Source organism: Agelaius phoeniceus, chromosome 13 (genome assembly GCF_051311805.1).
Source record: "Agelaius phoeniceus isolate bAgePho1 chromosome 13, bAgePho1.hap1, whole genome shotgun sequence".
Taxonomy (NCBI): domain Eukaryota; kingdom Metazoa; phylum Chordata; class Aves; order Passeriformes; family Icteridae; genus Agelaius; species Agelaius phoeniceus.
The window spans coordinates 4,823,102-4,841,875 of record NC_135277.1 but is presented as its reverse complement, the minus strand read 5'-3'; the positions used below and the strand labels follow the sequence as shown (position 1 = coordinate 4,841,875).

General features: G+C 40.5%; 1 long non-coding RNA gene across 1 annotated transcript in view; it reads left to right on the top strand.

Annotated features, from left to right (window-relative positions):
• The window catches only part of LOC143695189 (uncharacterized), a 161,426-nt gene that overhangs the window by 71,862 nt on the left and 70,790 nt on the right, over positions 1-18,774 (top strand). The window contains exon 2 of the long non-coding RNA XR_013184212.1: positions 15,915-15,998. This is a non-coding gene — a long non-coding RNA (uncharacterized LOC143695189). The remainder of the gene's footprint in view (positions 1-15,914; positions 15,999-18,774) is intronic.

Here is an 18,774-nt window from a genome sequence, read left to right as displayed (position 1 = left end):
TCATCGCATTTTCTGAGCAAGATAACATCTTTTTCTGGAGTTTTCACATTTGTTATTATTTCCGAACTGATGAGCCTGGCTGGGATTGGTGGAATCACCTGTGGATAGCATGGACTGTAATTTTTGGCATTTGCTGTAACTGAGCAGTTATTTACAGATATTTTTTCCATTATGAGCTAGCTGAGAGTACACCTGCAGCATTAGCAGATATATGGTTTACTTGCTGTGCCAGTTACAGGAGGTAGCAGTTAAACAGTGAAACCCAGCAGGTTCAGCTCCTCTCTACTTATTTCCCCACTTATTTTCCACCAGTCCCAACTGGTGTAGTGCCCCTCTCACATTTAATATTGCTAAAATGAATTATGTTCCATTAAGTTATCCTTAAAAAGCCACTGTCAAGGATCATTATCCTACCTCTGTATATTTATATACAGATGGAGAACCAATGAGAAATTTTAGGTTCTTTGTGTGAATTCCCAGCATATAAGGCCTGTTTGAAATACCAGGCTGACAGTGTCCTGACCCTAAGGGGTCCTCAAGGAGCTTCCCAAGGAGTCCCATGAGAGTCCCCCCATGGCAGAGTGCCTCCAGCATGGGCAGGTCTTGCAGCTCAGTGCTGGGAGCAGAGAGGAGGCTCCTTCTTTTCTATTCATCTTTTTCATGGACTTGTAGGGCTGTTCACATCCAGCTCAATATACAAACAAAGCTGACTGATCCATGAACCCACTCCCATTCCCTAAGTTAGGATCAGGTCACAGAGCCCTATAGGATTCTGCCCTTTGAGAGAATTAGTTTGCTCAATAATATTTGAATTTCTCCCTTCCCCACTCCAAAGTCTGAAGAGCCCTATAGCCCTCCTGAATGCTATTCCTCCTTCCTACACATTAAAACTCAGGAACCACCTCTGCTCCCTGCTCCTTCAGCTGCCACTGTCCAAAACAATCTCCTGAGGGATAAATTCTTCAGCCATAGTAGACTTTCAAAAGGCCATGAAGATAAAACTTTGTAAAGAAGGAAGGAAAACCAACAATGGGGCACTGCCCTATCTAGGTTAAATACATATTTTGGTATATATACTATTTACGCAATCGAGCCTAATGGCTTCTTCAAAAGCCATTAAGGTGTATTAAGTAAATACATAATTTGGTACGGGAGCTAATTTTGAAAGCACATTATTCTGTTTACAATACATTCTTTCAGATCTGAAATCTACTCTTCTGAAGTGCCTAAAGAGTGACTCACAAATGGATCCTTAATCCAAAGCGAGGAAATCACCTCCTAAAACCAGACCGGCTGTCTTAAGGTTTACATAGATGGTTGGAAAGAAAAGAGAAAAGAATCCATATGAAATATTAACCAGCTGAGTGCTCTCCAGTGGGCTGAGTCCATGGGATAAAACACCACCAGGGATACTCCATCCACCTAATTCACAACATGCCATCTGAAATACCACGGCATGTGAGATCCACATGTGAGGGCATGCACTCAGCTACGGCAGGAGAAGGGTGAGAGGAACTCTGCCTTTCTCTGCTGTGAAGTAAAATAAATGAAATGAAAAGTGATGTTTCAGGAAAGATCTATTTTGTGTAGCACAGTATGTGAATTGATGTAATAAGTGGCAACAGTAATTCCTTTTTTTAGAGATTCATCCAAGCTAAGACTGCAGATCCAAATGCTTTCAAAGTTTGCTTCTAGGTTTGAATTTTTCAGTTTAGGTCACCTGTAGTAGTAGCAAACATACTGTTTGTCTCTTATATAGAAGATTGTGTGAGACCTTCATGAACCTCCTAAGATTTTTTGAAGGGAAGACACAAATATCCTTTCTTTTTACGGTGTGCATTTTGCAGCAGGAATTCTCATTTTATGATTACAAATGCACAACTTGGCCCAATCCCCAGCTGTGCCTAATGATTTAAATGTCAAATCAAAATAAGGATAATCCATAGGCATTTCTGAGGAAGGCTGTGGACTTCCACTGCTGGCAGCACACATGGCAGGAGATTGTAGACTGAAGAATGACTAATTAATTTTTGTATGTATTTTATGACTGAGGGGAGCAGCATTTGGTTTTGAAATTCATGATGTGGGCTAAGAGATATAAAACTTTAACCTGTTCTGTTTGAGCACAGGTTTGGAAAGCAGGAAGTTCTTTGCTCCAAAGCCAATTATCCACAAATATTGACCTGTTCTCTTATACAGAGGACTCTGTCTATTTATCCTGAAACCAAGTCACATAGGAAGTTGTATTAGAGGGTCTGGGGACCAAATTATCTCAATTTTGCCCCAATACCTTGTTACAGGGCATTTCTCAGGAAGGCCTTGCAGGAAACAAAAGAGTGTATTAAATCAGATGTGATTAAACTCAATATAAAAGATACATATTAATAAAACAGATTTCTTTGTCTGAGAAACAAGAGACATATAAGACAAGGAACAGGTTGGGAGGACTAGACTGAAGGAATAATATTCAATGTTAAGAAAATGAAGTCATAAAATCTTTGTCAAGCATTGCTCAACTCTTCAAACCATATGGAGCATGACTGCTGGGCTTCATATAATGCCCCAAATGTTTTTCATTTTCTATTCCACCGTTCACAGCAAAGGCACAGTGCTGTAATCCCGTCCTTCCGTTAACTACCAATTGTTTCTTTTGCCAACCTTTTTGCTTTAAAATATCATTTTTTATGAAGGATAATGTTATATAGTGGAAAACTGTAAAAATTTTATGGATAGCCTTGGTGCTGAGAAAATGCATTCTTTCAACAGTTTTATTATATATATATTTTTTTGTCCATTACACATTTACAGGGTTTTCTCCACTGTATATATGTGTGTTTTATAGTTCATTCTAGACAAAAGGCATTATGTTAACAGTCCTATCATTTAGGACTTTAATTCACTATTATGTTTTTACCTTTTTGGGGAAAGAATATTATTTTTTTTCCTTCTCCTTGGTAGTGCTTGCTGTTGTTAATAAGAGTAATGGGTAATCCTAAAATGGGTTAGATGTGAATAACCACGGAATGGTTCTGTGAGCCACCAGAACAAGTGTGTAGGTCCAGCTCCCAGCACACCACAGGGGATGATTTAGTCCCAATATAAGGCAGGCTTACAGGTTATGTGCCCTCAGTCAAATGTTAACCAGTTCCCCAGTCTCTGTGCTTCCCCCATGCCCTTCCAAGCATCTGTTAACCAGCTCTAGCTCTTGTGACATCCATTGGCAGGTAAATCAAGGAGAAACATGCTCATATCAAAGGAATGAAATACATTTGCTTCAACTTTAAGAGATTCCTATAAACTCTCTTTTGACATTCCTTCCTACTAACCAGCCCATTCCACTCTTTTAAAGATTGACATTTCTTTGCTCTACAGCAGGCCTCAAGCCTTTAAATGTCAGCCTGCACTCCAAAGGTGTAGTTATAATCTCTGCTGGTTCACAACCAGCCCACTGCAGCCCTACCTCTCTTTGAAGGTGAGCTCTGAGGCAGGGCTGAGCCACTGGAGCCTTTTCTCTCCCTTCTGTGCCCTCCTGAGCAGCCCAGTCCCCAGGAGCAGGAGCCCAGGGAGGATTTCACACTGGTAACCACAGCCCAGCCAGGTTACCACAGCCAAAAGAGGATCAGAAACTGAGACAGCAGAGGGTCAAGGATGCCAATCAGAGAGCATGACCTCCTGAAAACCTCCTGTTATCCCAGTTCTTCAGCCAAGTGGCTTTGAAACCTTTACAGTGATTAATGGGATCCAATTTGAGAAGAAATTTAAGAGCAAGGGGTTTTTTATGCTATGGATTTTGATAGGATATGGTCCTTACACTTTCAAGCAGCTAATCACATTCACAAGTAACTAAAAGCTGCAACTTGTCTTCCTTCTTTTCACCATAAATTGATATTTGCAGCAACCCAGAACTACTATGGTTATAAGGTTGGGAGATATTTTTAGCTCCATTGTTCATTGTCTTTCATACATGACATTTTATGGGCAGTCCCTGAGCACCTTCTTTCCCCCTCTAGAAGAAAGGAGTTTCAGAAAGTTTCTACCACAACTAGAACAAGTTGATCACACAAGACTCAAACTCCGAGATGGGAGACATAAATCAGATTTCCTTGCTAGGTGTGGCTAGATCGAGAAAAATTAATAATAATCAAAGTAAAAGTTGAAGTACTTTTGGAAAGATAAAACCGTATGTTTCCACTTGCACAAAAATGACTTGCACTACTCAAGTCAGACTCTAGTTCTGTGTTTACATCAGGAGTCATAAATTGTGAATACTCAAAGCAAAGTGTTCTCAAATAACCTGCAAGCCAGATCAGAAATTATTTAACTAATAATTTGAGATGATAAACAGAACCCAAAAAAAAAAAAATAGAGCAGCAGATTATTTGCAGACAATTCATAAACAGCAGAAAGAGATTAAATATCAGATAAACGATTCATTATGGATTTTTCATTCAGTCTATGTGTGAACATGTGACCAGAGAAAACCAGTTATATCCATTCTCTGGATTTTTGCTTTAAATGAGCATGCTCAGTATAGGCTATTGTTTAGTTGGATTACAGAAGCATTTCATAAGAAGGGCTTCCCCATTTATCACTCAAAAAAAAAAATTAGAATTTAAAAAAAAAAATGAAAAAAGTGAGGACAACGACCCTTCTGGAGTCTGAGTATACATATGTTCAAAGTAACTCTGCTGCATAAGCCAAGAGAAAATTGGCCCCCAAAATGACTTATAAAGGGATTTTGTAAGACATGAACAGAACAGCATGGGCTCTGGCTAGGCAAAGTATTCAGAGTTGTAATAGAAAACATTTATTTGGCTACAGCTAAACATCCCAACACATGTTAGCATTTGCTGCCAATATGCTTCCTAATTAAGAACAACATAAAATCATAGGAAATCCTGTATCCCTGTCTTCATGCACTTTCCTTGTATCTTCGGTGTCCTGGCTCTGTTTCTCAAGTAGAGCCTGCACAAGAGAAAGGTTAATTCAAAAGTAATGTTTTGCCAGCCATTAACTGTGTTGTCATTAACAAGATTAATGTACATTCCACTATGCATCACCAAGTGCATTCCCCCTCCCGCCCCCACCCACCCCTTAAACAACTGCTCCTATTAAAACCTAATGAGCAAAGCACAATTTAAAGAATAGCACCATTTCTGTTGGGCAAAGTGTCGTCTGTAAACCATATAAAGCTGCAGGATTATTACAGATCTAATTGAAGGGCAGCTGAAAAAAAATCTGTTCTCTCTTGGGCTATGAAGTCCTGGCCATGTTTATATATTTTATCACAATGAACAGATTTCAAGACGAAGGACAGACGAGTATCTGCTTTTCTTCCTATCCCCCTCTTCCTTCAATCTCTACTCTTTCTTCATCTGAAACCATTCTGAGACTCCTGCTGTGGACAGTCCCACACCCAGGTTACCTCCAACTCATCATCCAGTGATTACTGCACAGATAAACAGTTGACTGGATCCTTCTAAACAATCATGAGATACATTTTTTTATAAGCTGCTCTTAGAGGGCCCTAATTCATCAGCATGGATGGAGTCTGGACTCTCTTGCCTGGCCAAACTCTCTGTTTTTCCCAGCGGAAGCAGGAAACAAATTGCTGGGCAATTATACAGAGTGCTCCTCCTTCATTTTCATATTGAAAGGGCCACCAGTTTGGAGATCAAAAGATCAGCCATGAGGCGCTTCCAGTTTTTCATCAGATTCTTGAGAGTTCTCAGAATTATTTATTTTATTTCCAGAAAATCCATACTCTCCACCCTGCTCTTTTCCTGCTTGGTTGCTTTACATTTCTGTTCCCTCCACAACTTCTTTTTTTTAAATCTATTTATTGCATGTTTTTCTTGGCTCATTCTCACTTTCCATTTTTCATTATTAGTTCTTTATGATCTTCTGTTTCCTTTTTTTTTTTTTTCCTCTGTCATGGCTGCTCTCCCAGTTGTTCTCCTCTGGGGCCCTGAGTTTCCCTTAGCTAATGAAACTAGAGCTGCCTACCTCCCTTGCTTTTGCAATCCAGCTGTTTCCTTTTTAAAATATAAACTCATCTTTATTCAGTGAAGTTCCTGTGCAAGGTCTGATCCTTTAAGAGGAGATTGCATTTTGTGACAGCAAGTGGGAGGGAAAAAATAAACTTTGCTGGAGGAAAAGCCCTTTGGGTAGAAATCCAACCAGCTTGCTGTTGGAAGGCAGAACCTTCTCCAGTAAAACTGGGTCGTTATTTTTCTTTGGCACCTTGACATTGCAAAAGTCTCCTCGTCAGTCTCCCCTCCCTTTTCCTCCTAAAACCTCCCACCTTGAAAGCTTAACGTTTCCTGGCCTCTGTGAGAGTGTAGTCCAACTAACACCACAAACCTGGATTTTATATGATTAGTCAGTGAAAACTTGCCAACTTTAGGTGCTGCCTGCCAAGTCAAGTCAATTTACTGTGATGCTTTGACTGTGCAAGTAGGCCTTAATCCCCCTTTAATCTCCAGTGTACCCTTGACATCATGGAAATTACTTACAAAGCTAATGTCATCAGATGATCCATGTTAGTTATTTCAGTGAATGTTCTTCTGCACAATAGAGCAAGTTTACCTTGCAAGACACAGGCCCAAAATATTTTCGTTTAATGAGCCCGCAGATATCATCTTACAAATGGGGAATGAAAACTCCTTCTTCTGCACTGTAGCTCCCCAAGCCTCATGTGACTTGGAATATACATGCTAGCCAAGCATCAGGTATTTTATTTCCCGTCTGATTGATTGGATAAAGAGATTTGCATAGTAGCCACAACAGCCTAACAATGAGTTATTAGGAAAGCAACTTTCCCTTTTCAACTCTGCAAGGCCCCTCTTGCGCTGACAACATTTGTCCAACATAAAAATTTCTAAAATAATAATTTTTGAAAGTGTGTTCAGCCATCAAGAACATAATGGAAATGGAAAAATCAGGCCATGTTGTGCATGTGGCAACCATGGTGAGAATCAGCATGTCTGACAGCAAGGAGCCAACTCTTGGTATTATTTATTGACTTAATAATAAGTTCTTCCATTTATATTGTTGCCTTTATCTCAAAACAACCTATGGTTCTCCATGTAACCAAGGAAATTATGGAACCTATGTAGAAGCATCATTTCAGCCATGACAGGAGCAGTGGCAGTGCTGGCAGAGGAGCAGGACACACGGCCACCTCCCAGACAGCCTGGGCTAAGGCTGGGGCCAGGGTTTAAGACAGGAAGTGGAAGGAATGCTATATACCCTCACATCCGTAGGATGAGCTCATGATTTGGAGAGGAGCAAGGTCACCGGGGTCAGCTATCTCCTGTAAAAGAAGGAAAGCCTAGAGGGCTCATTTTAAAGGCCTGCAGAGGTGAAGCTTGTCCTTATGTCAGGAGGGCAGTGCTCTGTATAGGCAGTTTGTGATTAAGGACTGACTCATTAGTGTCTTAGAGGAAAGAGGACCACTTACAAATGCTCCTTCCTGGGTCACTCAAGAGGCTTTTAGGAGTGCCTCATCCCAGCACCATCCTACATCTCTCTCATTTAGGTTTGACATTGCCCTTTGAAAGCCAAGGAGATGTCTAACATTCATTTGCTTGGGAACAGGCCCAGATACTTCTCTTGTGATACAAGATGAGAAAATAACACACAGCAGAACCTCTGTGACCAGACAGACCCTGAGAAAACCAAAAGCAAAAAAAAAGCATCTCTCAAAAGGAAAGTGCAAAAGATTGCAGGTGCTCTGTATGTGTGTGCAAAACTCCTTCTTCAATTGCAAAGTGCAAAATTGGATGTACAGGACGGGTATTTACGTAGGCTTTGGGCGCATTTGAGAATAAACACCAACTTTTCCTTCAACATATGTCTCCAGTCAGCTAAAACTTTTCTCACTGTGAGAGGGGATCTCTTTTCTTCCCCAGGCATGTGACCCCTGGGACGACAAACAGTGGCTCCATGTCAAAGGACATTACAACAGTTGAAGGAGAGAGTAAGATACAAATCCAGAATCAGACTTTACATGGGGAATAGAAGGTGCTAATCCACGTCAGTGAGAAAAAGGGAAAATAAAAATTAACCTGGGCAACAAAAACTAAGAGAGTGTTTAATTAGGAAGGTAAAGTACAGCCACCCTGTTTGAGATTTCACTAATACACTGAGCTCTCAGCCTCCCAAGCTCTCACAGCAATTTTTAACTAACAGATGCAGTCAAGCTTTCCGTTTTATATTGCCCTCATAACTCATGATACACAATCTTGGGCTGTTTCAGAAGGTCCAGCTTGCGATTTCATTCCGGAGCTGTGGCGCTGCTCCGCTGCCAGCACCTGTGCCCGACATCTGATCTTAGGGCTGGAGCACATCCTCTCCCCCCTCTTCCCTCTGCAACACTGGCTATGCCAAGCCAGCTAAGAAGCATTCCAGCAGATTATGAAGCACAACTATCTTGGCCCTCGCTGCTCAGAAGAAACTGGACCTGGCAGGAATTTCACACGCCATTCTCGTGGATCTAAAGCGGGCTGTAGGGGCAGGCCCGCGCCGCGGTTTGTGTCCATGTGCTCATCCGTGACCACGGGACACCAGGAGCCCCACATGCTATCCTTAGGTCAAGGATAATGGCAGGGACAACTGCTGGGCTGAAACATGGCATCAATGAAATGAACACATTCTCAGAAAAGGTGGCAAAGACGTAAATGGGAGTCACTGATGCTTCCAGAGAATGGCTTGGATTACTGAATCCATACGAGGACGGGTGTACCAAACATGAGGGAGAGAGGAAATGGGGAAATGCATCATTTTGGGTGCTGCCTCAGGAATATTAAGGCCTCCTAAACAAAGGCCATTATCTCTGAGCCAGGCATTTGGATAGAGGGAAGTATGAGCCTAACTCTGAGCTTCCACAACTCTAATCCTCCTGGGACAGTGACAGGAATGAAACAGAAATCCCTCAACACTGTTGCTCTTTTTATAGATCCCAAAGCAATGCAACGAAGAATGGAAAAGCACTTTGGTGTCACAAAGTGCACAGGAGGGGTCACGACAGATCAAATGATTGAAAAGGAAAATATGACATTCACCTTCTCCTGAACTGCAAGAAACAGGGGAAAAAGGAAAGTTCACCATTCTCTCTCTCAACTGAAGGATCCAAAAGGGCTTCCTTTTAGTAAGGATTTTTTTCCACAATATTAGAATCCTTACAAAAAATCCTGCAGCTGTTTCAACAGAAATCAGTGGTCGTTTCCCATCAGTTTTGAAGGTCAGAGCTCTGGCTCCTGGCTGTCAGGCAGGTGAGCTAAATGGGGCTGAGGCAGTCCCACAAGAGGTATTCAGGCACCTCACTCCTACTGAAGTGCCTAAATATCTTTGTGGATATGGCCTTTAATCTTTGCATGAGCTGTGATCCCAGCAGAGAAATCTGAGTCCTCTAGATGAAATCTTCACTTCTGCCTGATCCGGGGTAATTCCAAGGATTACTACTCAGAATATTGGGAGAATCGACTGTCATGCTGTTTCCAGGCAGACAGCACTTTCAAATACCCAGCTAACACAAGATGCACACCAAGCTCCTGTGTCAAGCTAAAGGGTAGGAATTGCAGTGAAATCCTATTAACCAAGGGCATTACAGTCATTAAGTGAAGTGCTGAATGCAACTTTGTGTTGAGGAACAAGAGGAAGGAGATAAAAAAGGAAACTACATCTCATGAGGGAAGGGAATTCCCTGTCCTCTCAGATGTAAGCTTTGGGCTTTGGAGACATCGAAAAGCTTCAGAGACAAGACATATAACAACTGACACATGCTATTTTTTAAATTTCTTTAGTGCAAGACTGCATGCTTGGTCTTGCTAGCAAGTCTGATACTTTATGTTCCCTTGTGCCTTTTAATGCCAAGGGAACTGATAGTCTTTATAGTCCTGCAAACAGACAGCATTCCACCTGCATCCGCCAAAGCGTTTACAGATTTTATTAATCTGATATTTTAATTATTGTTGAGATTAGGAAACAGCAGGGCCTTTGTTCTGACAATGTCAGTGCTCTCCTGGAGCAGTGGCAGAGGTTGTTTGATTTTTGTATATTGAGGTTGTTGATAGGACAAGGAAAGGAACATGACTCAGTGTAGGTGATTCATAAGGATCACAGACTAGAAGCCAGCTTCTCTGGAAGCTCATGGCATTTCACAGATCAGGAATAAAAATGTTCTACTGGGTTGTCCCTGCACAGTAGCTCTGTGGCCACAGAGCTCCTGTTCTACCCATCTATCTGCTGTTGCCTGCCAAAAGTACAAATCATGTTTGCTCACATTTCAGGGCTGTTAAATTAAGAGCAAAGGACTTTTCCTCCTGGATTTTATGCCAAGTGAAGTAGGACATTTAGACTGATTATAGCTCTTTCCAAATGTCAAGGCAGGGTCAGAGTGGGATAAAAATGAGATTACCAGAGGGGACAAGAACAGAGAAGGATCAAAAGGAGAAAAAGATGTAGTGTTGGGAGGAAAATGGAAAGTGGAAAAATCAGACTACCAAGTCTTTACCAAGAGTGTCCACTGGGCTGTTGAGGCAAGAAGACCAGACATTACTGAACAAGACAGTCTAGAGCTGTTGGGTAAGCAGTGTCCCTGCCAGTCACCATAAATGTCCTGATGCAAACAATAAAAAGAAAAGGGCATGGTAAAAGTGTTACACAACTTGGGCAATACCCTGCTCAAATCAGAAGAGAACAGGGTGGAGATAAGGAACTCCGAAGGGAAGCAACAATAAGATCTGAGCACCTGTAAAGCATTTCATGGGGAGGCACCTACCAGCAAAGCTTGAATGAACCAACAATGATTTAGCCTTAGGTCTGAGGGGACAGAGGTGGGTCACAGTGAAGAAACAGACTTTCCATATATCACCTGGAGAGAACAAAGAGTACAAGATCAGATCTGGCTGTTCTATGGACTCCTAGTTATGCTGTATGGACTCCACCTAAATGTATTTGTGAGTTCCAGGAATAGTTCCTGCTTTTTTCATGCAGGTTAGCCCAAGCTAACAACATTTAGGGCGTCCCTTCCATGTATGCATGAGTTTTATTGGTAGAAATGCCCCTCAGCCATTACCCAGCCCCATGAATTTTACAGCACAGCAGACACTTTATGGAGTGGCACAGCCAGCACACCCTGTTGACTTTCTAGTAGCAATAGATTTTTTTTTCCTTCGCTTGAGACGCCTATGATCTTATTTACAGAGTCAATTAACAAAAGATAACCTCCCATTGTGCAATCATCAATAAATCAATTGTGTTAATACTATCTTGGAATGTCCTCCACTATTTACTTTAATATTGTTGACTGTCGGCACTTAAGAGAGGCAGCACCCTCAAGTTTCACTTGATTATGGGCAAATGGATTTTGTAGTAGCCATTAATAAATATAAATTGTTTTGGAAAATATTTAAGTTTGTCGAATTTAACCCCTTCCTGAGCATTAAAAACTGCCCTTTATTGAACATGTTTGACAACTACTTCAAGACAGTCAGTCCCACACCCTAAAACCATACTCCTGCCCCTGTGTGTTTTGGTGGCTTACCATTCTTACAGCTCCTTCCAACTGTGAAGTGCAATTATTGATATAAACATATAAAAGACAATTAAACCGTCCAGCTCAGTAAAGTGCTTTTTTGTAATTTGGCAAATTTCCACTCCAGGTAGTTTACTCCTCCCCCTAGCTGATGCGTTGCTGCATTTACTCATACTTTACTCCATGCGCAGTGCCACTGCTTTATCTCCACCAGGATGGACGATGCCACATCCATTAATGTTCATCAGCACAGAAGGGTCTGTTAGTCACACTGAATTGTGCCTGCTTCCACAGCAGGATGATTTATATCTACAGGGCTGCTCAGCATGAGCAAGGACAGTGGAATGTTTCCCTAAATAGACAATATATAGGCATAGGAATGGGGCAGGGTCGTGTTAAGGAAATCCAATGCCCTCTGCTCATTCTGCAAGGACCTCCACCCAAAGCTGCCACAAAAACATTTCTTTCTGGGCAGAATACAAAGAGTGGCAAAGGGGTAGTTTAGGTTTTGTTGCAGGCTGTTTGCAATCTCAGGCAGACAAAAAGCCTGGTTTTTGGTAGGCACGTATTCCAGGTTTTTCTTTTCACCCCTAAGATACTGAGGGTGTTTTCATGGTATGGCTCCAAGAAAGCCTTAAAGAACTTCTGCTTTTACAGAGGACTAATACAGAATCCAGAAAGTTGCTTTAAAAGAGACAATTAGCATGGCTAGTGTAATTCTTATGCCATGTTACCTTCAAGGTAAGAAATCAATTATTTCACATATTCTCCTATTGCTCCACAAGTCAGTAGCCTTGGCAGTAAATTGAATATTATGCTGCCACAGACAGCATCTTCCTTGTCAAGCATGCATCTCCATTCTTCTCTTGATGATGATTGGTGACTTTAGAACTCACATGACTTCTAGATAATAAATGAAAACTGTCATTGTTCTGAAGCTGTTGGGAATCTTTTTTTTTTTCCCTTTCCTCCACTTTGACCTCATTGTGATGTATTGTCTACTTTAGGGTGTTTGGAAAAGTAAGGGAAATTCTAGGCAAGGACTTTTAAAGGAAAAACAGACCTCTAATTAGATCCCTCCAAGAGACCCTGCAATGACCCTGTTTAGCCAGACATTAATGGATGGGCCTAACATCCATGTCTGAAAGTGCTGTCCTGGTCAAAACAGACCCAACAGAGGATTTTTGCAGGTGCCCAAGCTGCTGCCAGCCTCATCTTCATCTTCACCATGGGCTGCATGTCCCTGATGTGCCCATTGCATGGCAGACGTGTGAATGCCCACCCAGCCAGGTCAGGGCATGGAAGAGTCTGAAAATCAACCTCACTGAGAGCTCAAAGAGCCAGCAGCTCCCAGTCAGGTTAACCTGGCCTGATATTGGGTGTAGATGTGAATCAAATTGTAAGAGCGTGTAACTAAGGCCAGAGCTGCCTTCTATCAGCAACCTGTGGCTAAATTGACCACATAACCACTCCTGTAACTATCTGCACACCTCTGCAGCTTAAACACTTGATAGTCATCCATTCCTTTTGTCAATCAGGAAGAAAATTTCTCTAAGTAGTTTTGTTCAGAGAATTCCTTTGGCTGAAACCCCTCACTAGACAGCTCCAGAACTTCAGGAGATTTCAGCTCTTGTAACTCAGTATAACTCCAAAACTCAAACTACATTTCACTGTCCAAATGCTTTTTGAATTGCTCATCTGGGATATAAATCAGAATTAAGTTTCTGGAAGAAAGAAAATATTTTGTGTTTTCAGAGGCCTGTAGTGGAGCTGGAACTGAACCAGCTGACTATGGGGAGGCATGAGCAGAACGTGACAGAGGACTGAGAACTTGCTGACAGGGCAGTTTCTTTGAAGAAAGGGGCTGTGAGAGAAAGGAGCCACAGAGCCGGACGAAATGCACAATGTGGAAAAAAGAAATTCAACAGTTTAGTCATCATGCAGTTCAGCCATCACCACGTGTAGGTGAAAAATGCAATCACACCATGCAGCATCTTTGGCTAACCTCTTAAATGAAGAAAATCATATACATCAAATGTGCTGCCTACCTCTGCTTCTGTGGCTGCATATTGACATACTGGCTAAGGGAGACACAAAGTCTGGAAAAATAAGTTAGAGAAGGGTGTTCCCTGATGGATCATATCTTTCAGCACAAGAGAAAGTGGTTTGGACATGTTTTGCGCTTAGTTCTGTAGTGACTATATTTGACTCTCTGTATTAATTGATTATAAAACCAAATTATTAAAAGAAATGAGAGGAAGAATAAGGCCTGATCAAAAATAAGGGAATATGATGCAGATAAAAAGTTTTTTTTTTTAAATATGGGAATTAAAAGTAGGAATTAAGAGATATAAAATGTGTTTAAATGCCATCATTTAGCGTCACGGAGCCCCAAGCCCACTGATTACTTTGTAGTTTAAGTTGTTCATTTTCCTTGCTGGGTGAATCAATCCCAAGGTTTTTGAAAGTCTAAGGCAGCAATGCCCACACATGAGGAAACCACTGCAGCAGAAACACCTCCTTTATATCACTGGGAAGTACTTTGAATTATACCATTGGTAAGTGCTTCTGAACATGTATCTGCTCTGCTGCAGTCTTTATGGTATCAAGCACTGTGCTGGCTCTCCAAAAATAAATAACAAACCAGTGCCTATCCCTGCAGTATGGATTTATGCTCCTGCCTTCTGAGGCCACACAAAAATAAAGCAGGAAAGTAATAATCACATGGAAATTATTCTTGTGCTTTCTTATATACACACACATCTATACATGTATATAACAAAATCATGCCCTAACCACTCACCTTGTCAGCATACAGGCATTTAAAATATCTCCCACCTGCACTGCACAGAACACATGGCTGAATAATCTGCTCTCATACTGAACTGGAGGGAGAAATGAGCGATGCATTATAAATAAAAATAGTCATGGAAGCAGTCGGTTCTTAATCTCTCCCTATTATCTCTAGATCTGCAACCAGACTTCCAGAAGATGATGGGCTGCATGAGACAACCCTTGCCCCTTTTACTCACTCACCCAGGTGATCCTCATCCACTTGGGTACAAAATAAGTAATGCAAGCAGAATCTGTATTTAAATAATTGTGGCATAATAGAGGGAGTAAAGGCTAAGAAGGAGCTGTTCTGGTCCATTGGGTAAATATTATGATCTTTACAGTGGAAAATAAATGCCCAGCTATCTATGAAACCAATAGAGCTGTTCCAGTCTATCAAATTATACCTTGTGTTTTTAAAAAACAATTTTAAATGGAGTTGCTCTGATCTATAGAGCACATTATATGGTTTGGAAAGACTCTGGATACATATTTATCTGGAAAACTTAAACAGCTCCCTATAAATAATAAGCACTGGGGGGGGGGGGGAGGTGGAAACCCTGATTAAATATGTCATTGCTTTGCACATAAAAGCAGATGAGCAGAGAACACCCCTTCCCACAGGAATATTACATTTGATCCTTGTCCCTTGTCTCACAAGCTGAGATGTGTCAAGTTAGGTCACTCTTAGATGAGACACCTCCTTTGGCTATTGCAAAGGATGGTGCTGACAATTCCAGCTCATGCACTGTCCTCTGAGTCAGCACTGGATTCCTTTTCTGTCCTGACAATGCTGAGGTGTGCTGAGCTGTTGTCTTTCAGCGATGTCTGAAAGAAAAGCCTCCCCTGCACAACTGCAGCCCATTAAAGTTTCCGCGGCGCGCTTTGCGAGGCCGGGGTGCCGGAGCCAATGTTCTGAAGAAGTTCCAGCAGAAATAATTAAATTCCCACTCAGGTCTCCCTGCGGTTCCAATCGGATGTGGAATGCTTCCTCGCATTGTCCCCTGGCGTGCAGTGTCACTGTACCCCATTAGCCAGCTGTTGTGCTTGAACCTGGGGATAACTCCCCACCAGCCGTGGGCGACGCTAATTCCGCGTAACGCTCATCCAGCTCACGAGGCTTTTGGTGACTTAATTAAGGTGCTGGTTAAAAACAGTCTTGAGAAAGTATAGTATACTTTTTTTCTCCCTTTTAGTAATATATTTACGCGTTTAACAAATAAATCACGTGGTTATCACAACAAAAAAGCAGGAACACAGTGTGGATTAATGGCTGTATTACCACTTGTCCCTATCTCTGGGCTAAGATGGGTTTGACCAAGTCCTGCCCCTCAGTCCTTCACGCTAATAATGCACATTTTAAAGTATATTTTTCTTTGTTTCCAAAGTGCTGTAACTCCAGGTCAAAATGTCAGAAGAGCTTGATATTCTTGCCTTTTTTCAGGTTTTGTCATACCGTTATTTAAACATAGGTTTTTGGATTTAATTTGACAATCTTCATGTAGTTGCTGGCATGGTAATTGAGTCTACTTGTCTTTTTCAGGACACCAGAAGATCTAACTAAGTCAGAATGTCTCAGTTACAGTCCAGATTTCTATTTATTACCTACCTCACCGAGAAAGACAAGGTGAGTTATCATTCAGTACAGAAAACCTGAAAGGCATTTATATGCTTGAAGTACTGTATAACCACCCTGTACAGAAGCACAGGGCTTAAGTAAATGTGTTACAGCACAGACAAACCCCTTTGAAACAATACTATTGAGCCCAAATTGTCTCTGTAACCGAGGGTACAAATCTAGAAAGCTTACCTCCCAGCCAGGACCAAAACAAACCCTTTCAGAGATTATTGATACAATGGTTTATGACAGATTGCTCCTCAGCCTTACAACTCACATGCTGTACGATAAATTCAACATAAAGTGACAGTCACAGCAAGTGTTCAAGGCTGTAACTAAAAAAAAAAAGAAAAAAAAAGAAACCTAATTTTTACTGGAGTTAGAACTCCAATGAACGAGAAAATGTGAACATATACCTATGTATATATCAAAGCTGCCATCTCTGTAAATGCCATCACCATTACTTATGGCTGGGATGATGCTAATATTTGAAAATATTTCAATAGGAAGCCAATTTCCAACCTGCAAATTGTAATCACAAAGACAATATTTCAAGGCTTTTCTTAGGAAAGGATGTTAGTGGACCAAGGAAAAAGAAACCCGCCTGTTTCACTTATCTCTATAGCAGATTGGATGAGGCCATCCTACACCTACATCAATTTGGGTGGGAAGTGCCCTCGTATTCTTTTTCATCCTGGGCTGCTGCTTGTCTTTTTAAATTAGGCACATTTAGTGAGCAAAAATATACATAGGGTTCGCTATCATGGGTAAAAATTAGTGTCATCACTTGAAGGTTGAATCCAATTGTATCCCTCATGTAGACTTTAGCTAATAGTAGAACACATGGAAGAGACATCTTACTTGTGTTCAGATTAATACTGAAATTATGATGGAAAAAACACCAAGATTCGCCTACAATAATTCTTTTAGTGAAGCATTTTATTATGCCTGCATGCCGGACCTATACTTTTTCCTGTTTTAATGTATTTTAAAACAAAACCATAAGTAAGGAATTTAAGTAAAGATTTGATTTTTTATCCTTTCCTTTTACTGTGCCATTTGACTGCAAAATCCTTATACAGATGTATGTGAATTATAAGTAGTATTTAAATTTTGGTTTTCACATCAGAAAAAAACTTTAGATAGATAAGCTATGAAGAGTATTTTTTAGGTTATTAAAAAAATGTTGACATTTACTGGCCATGTGCCTGGCATGTAGTTGCAAAGGTCATCAATGAGTAAACAGACATTAATGGTTAGCTGGACAACTGGTACATAAACAGGTCATATTAATAATTAACAGAGAGGAAAACTGGCAGTTTATAGCAAGCTTAGGAAAATAGCTAATAGAAATAACTTGGGAAAGGGCAAGGAGCAATATTTTTAAAGCATCAGAAAATCAAACCTAGAGGAGACTGAGTTTTAAGACATTAATTTCTCATTTTTTCTAATCTCTCTCATTTCATGAACAAATTATTTTTTAATTCATGGAGAGCAAATTTATTTGAATCACTGAAAAAAGTACTGCACAGCTGTTCGTTCTGCAATTGATTCTCAGACTGATGCTGTCCTGTTGACAACCCTGCAGCATATAAAATATTTAAAGAATTGGTTCCATCCCCAAACATTTCGCTAGTCCCTTTGTTCATTACAAGAAAGATATTAAAATATATGAAAATTTGGGTTTAATATTCCACCAGCAATTACTAGAGCTGCTTATTAATTCTAAATATATTCTAACTATAATTTAAATTGCCAATGGTAAAAGTTTTACCAACACCTTTTTTTTTTCCTGAAATATAAATTCTCAGCATGTCTCCCCCACATCCTAAAAACTGAGATTTTTTTTTTCTCAATTCCTTTTGGCTTATCAGCTCAGCAGCAGTTTTCCTGTGCATTTCTATCTGTTTTTTCCAGTTGAATATCAAACTCACCATGAAGCCAAACCTCAGTCTTAGGCCCACAATTAGTCCTAGTTGACTTGGCTCTAAATAGGTCCCTGGTTGTTCAGGTTGGGAAATAAAGGCAGCCAGATCTGAGACTAATTACACCTCTCCTGCCATGTTTTCATCATGCAAACTTCAGTGGACATGAATCAGTTGGCTTTTACCTTTAATTATTATTTTAATGAAAAATTTTACAAAATGTATAGAACTTTATGTTTGAAGGGAGTGGATTTTTCAGTTTTTAAACAGTAATCATCATGGTTCTCACACTATGGGAAAATGTAGGAAAATATTTCTGTGCATAAATATCACAGTTTTCTAGTGTTTAAAAAAATGCTGGGTTTGAATATTAAGCAAAGCAGTGCTGTCTGAACACTGAGTAAATTTGGAGAAGCATCTAAGATCATCCACAATGTATAGTCAAAAAGCAGAGGGCATTTTAGGCACACTAAAAGAAAATTGGTGGGATATTTTGTGGTGCAACTGAAAGGGTTTCTGGGCCTGTGGATGTAACACACAATTCATGCTATGCTGGCAGGAGAAGAGCCTTTCCCCCTGACTTCTACCAAAATGCAATTTATTAAAGTTTCCTTAATGATATACAGAAGTCACCCTCTCTGTGTGCCAGCATGTGCAGAAGTATTTATATATTTTATAGGCAGTCTCAGGCTAAAAATGCAACTCAGACTAATGGCTTGGCTGAAGAACTGAGAATTAATACTTCTATCTTCTCATGAATATGTGACCATTTTATTTTGTGGTTCCTGTTCCCTGTTTGTCAAATGAAATCTAACTCATGATTCTGAAAACTAGTTAATGATAGAGAGCTATTAATTAAT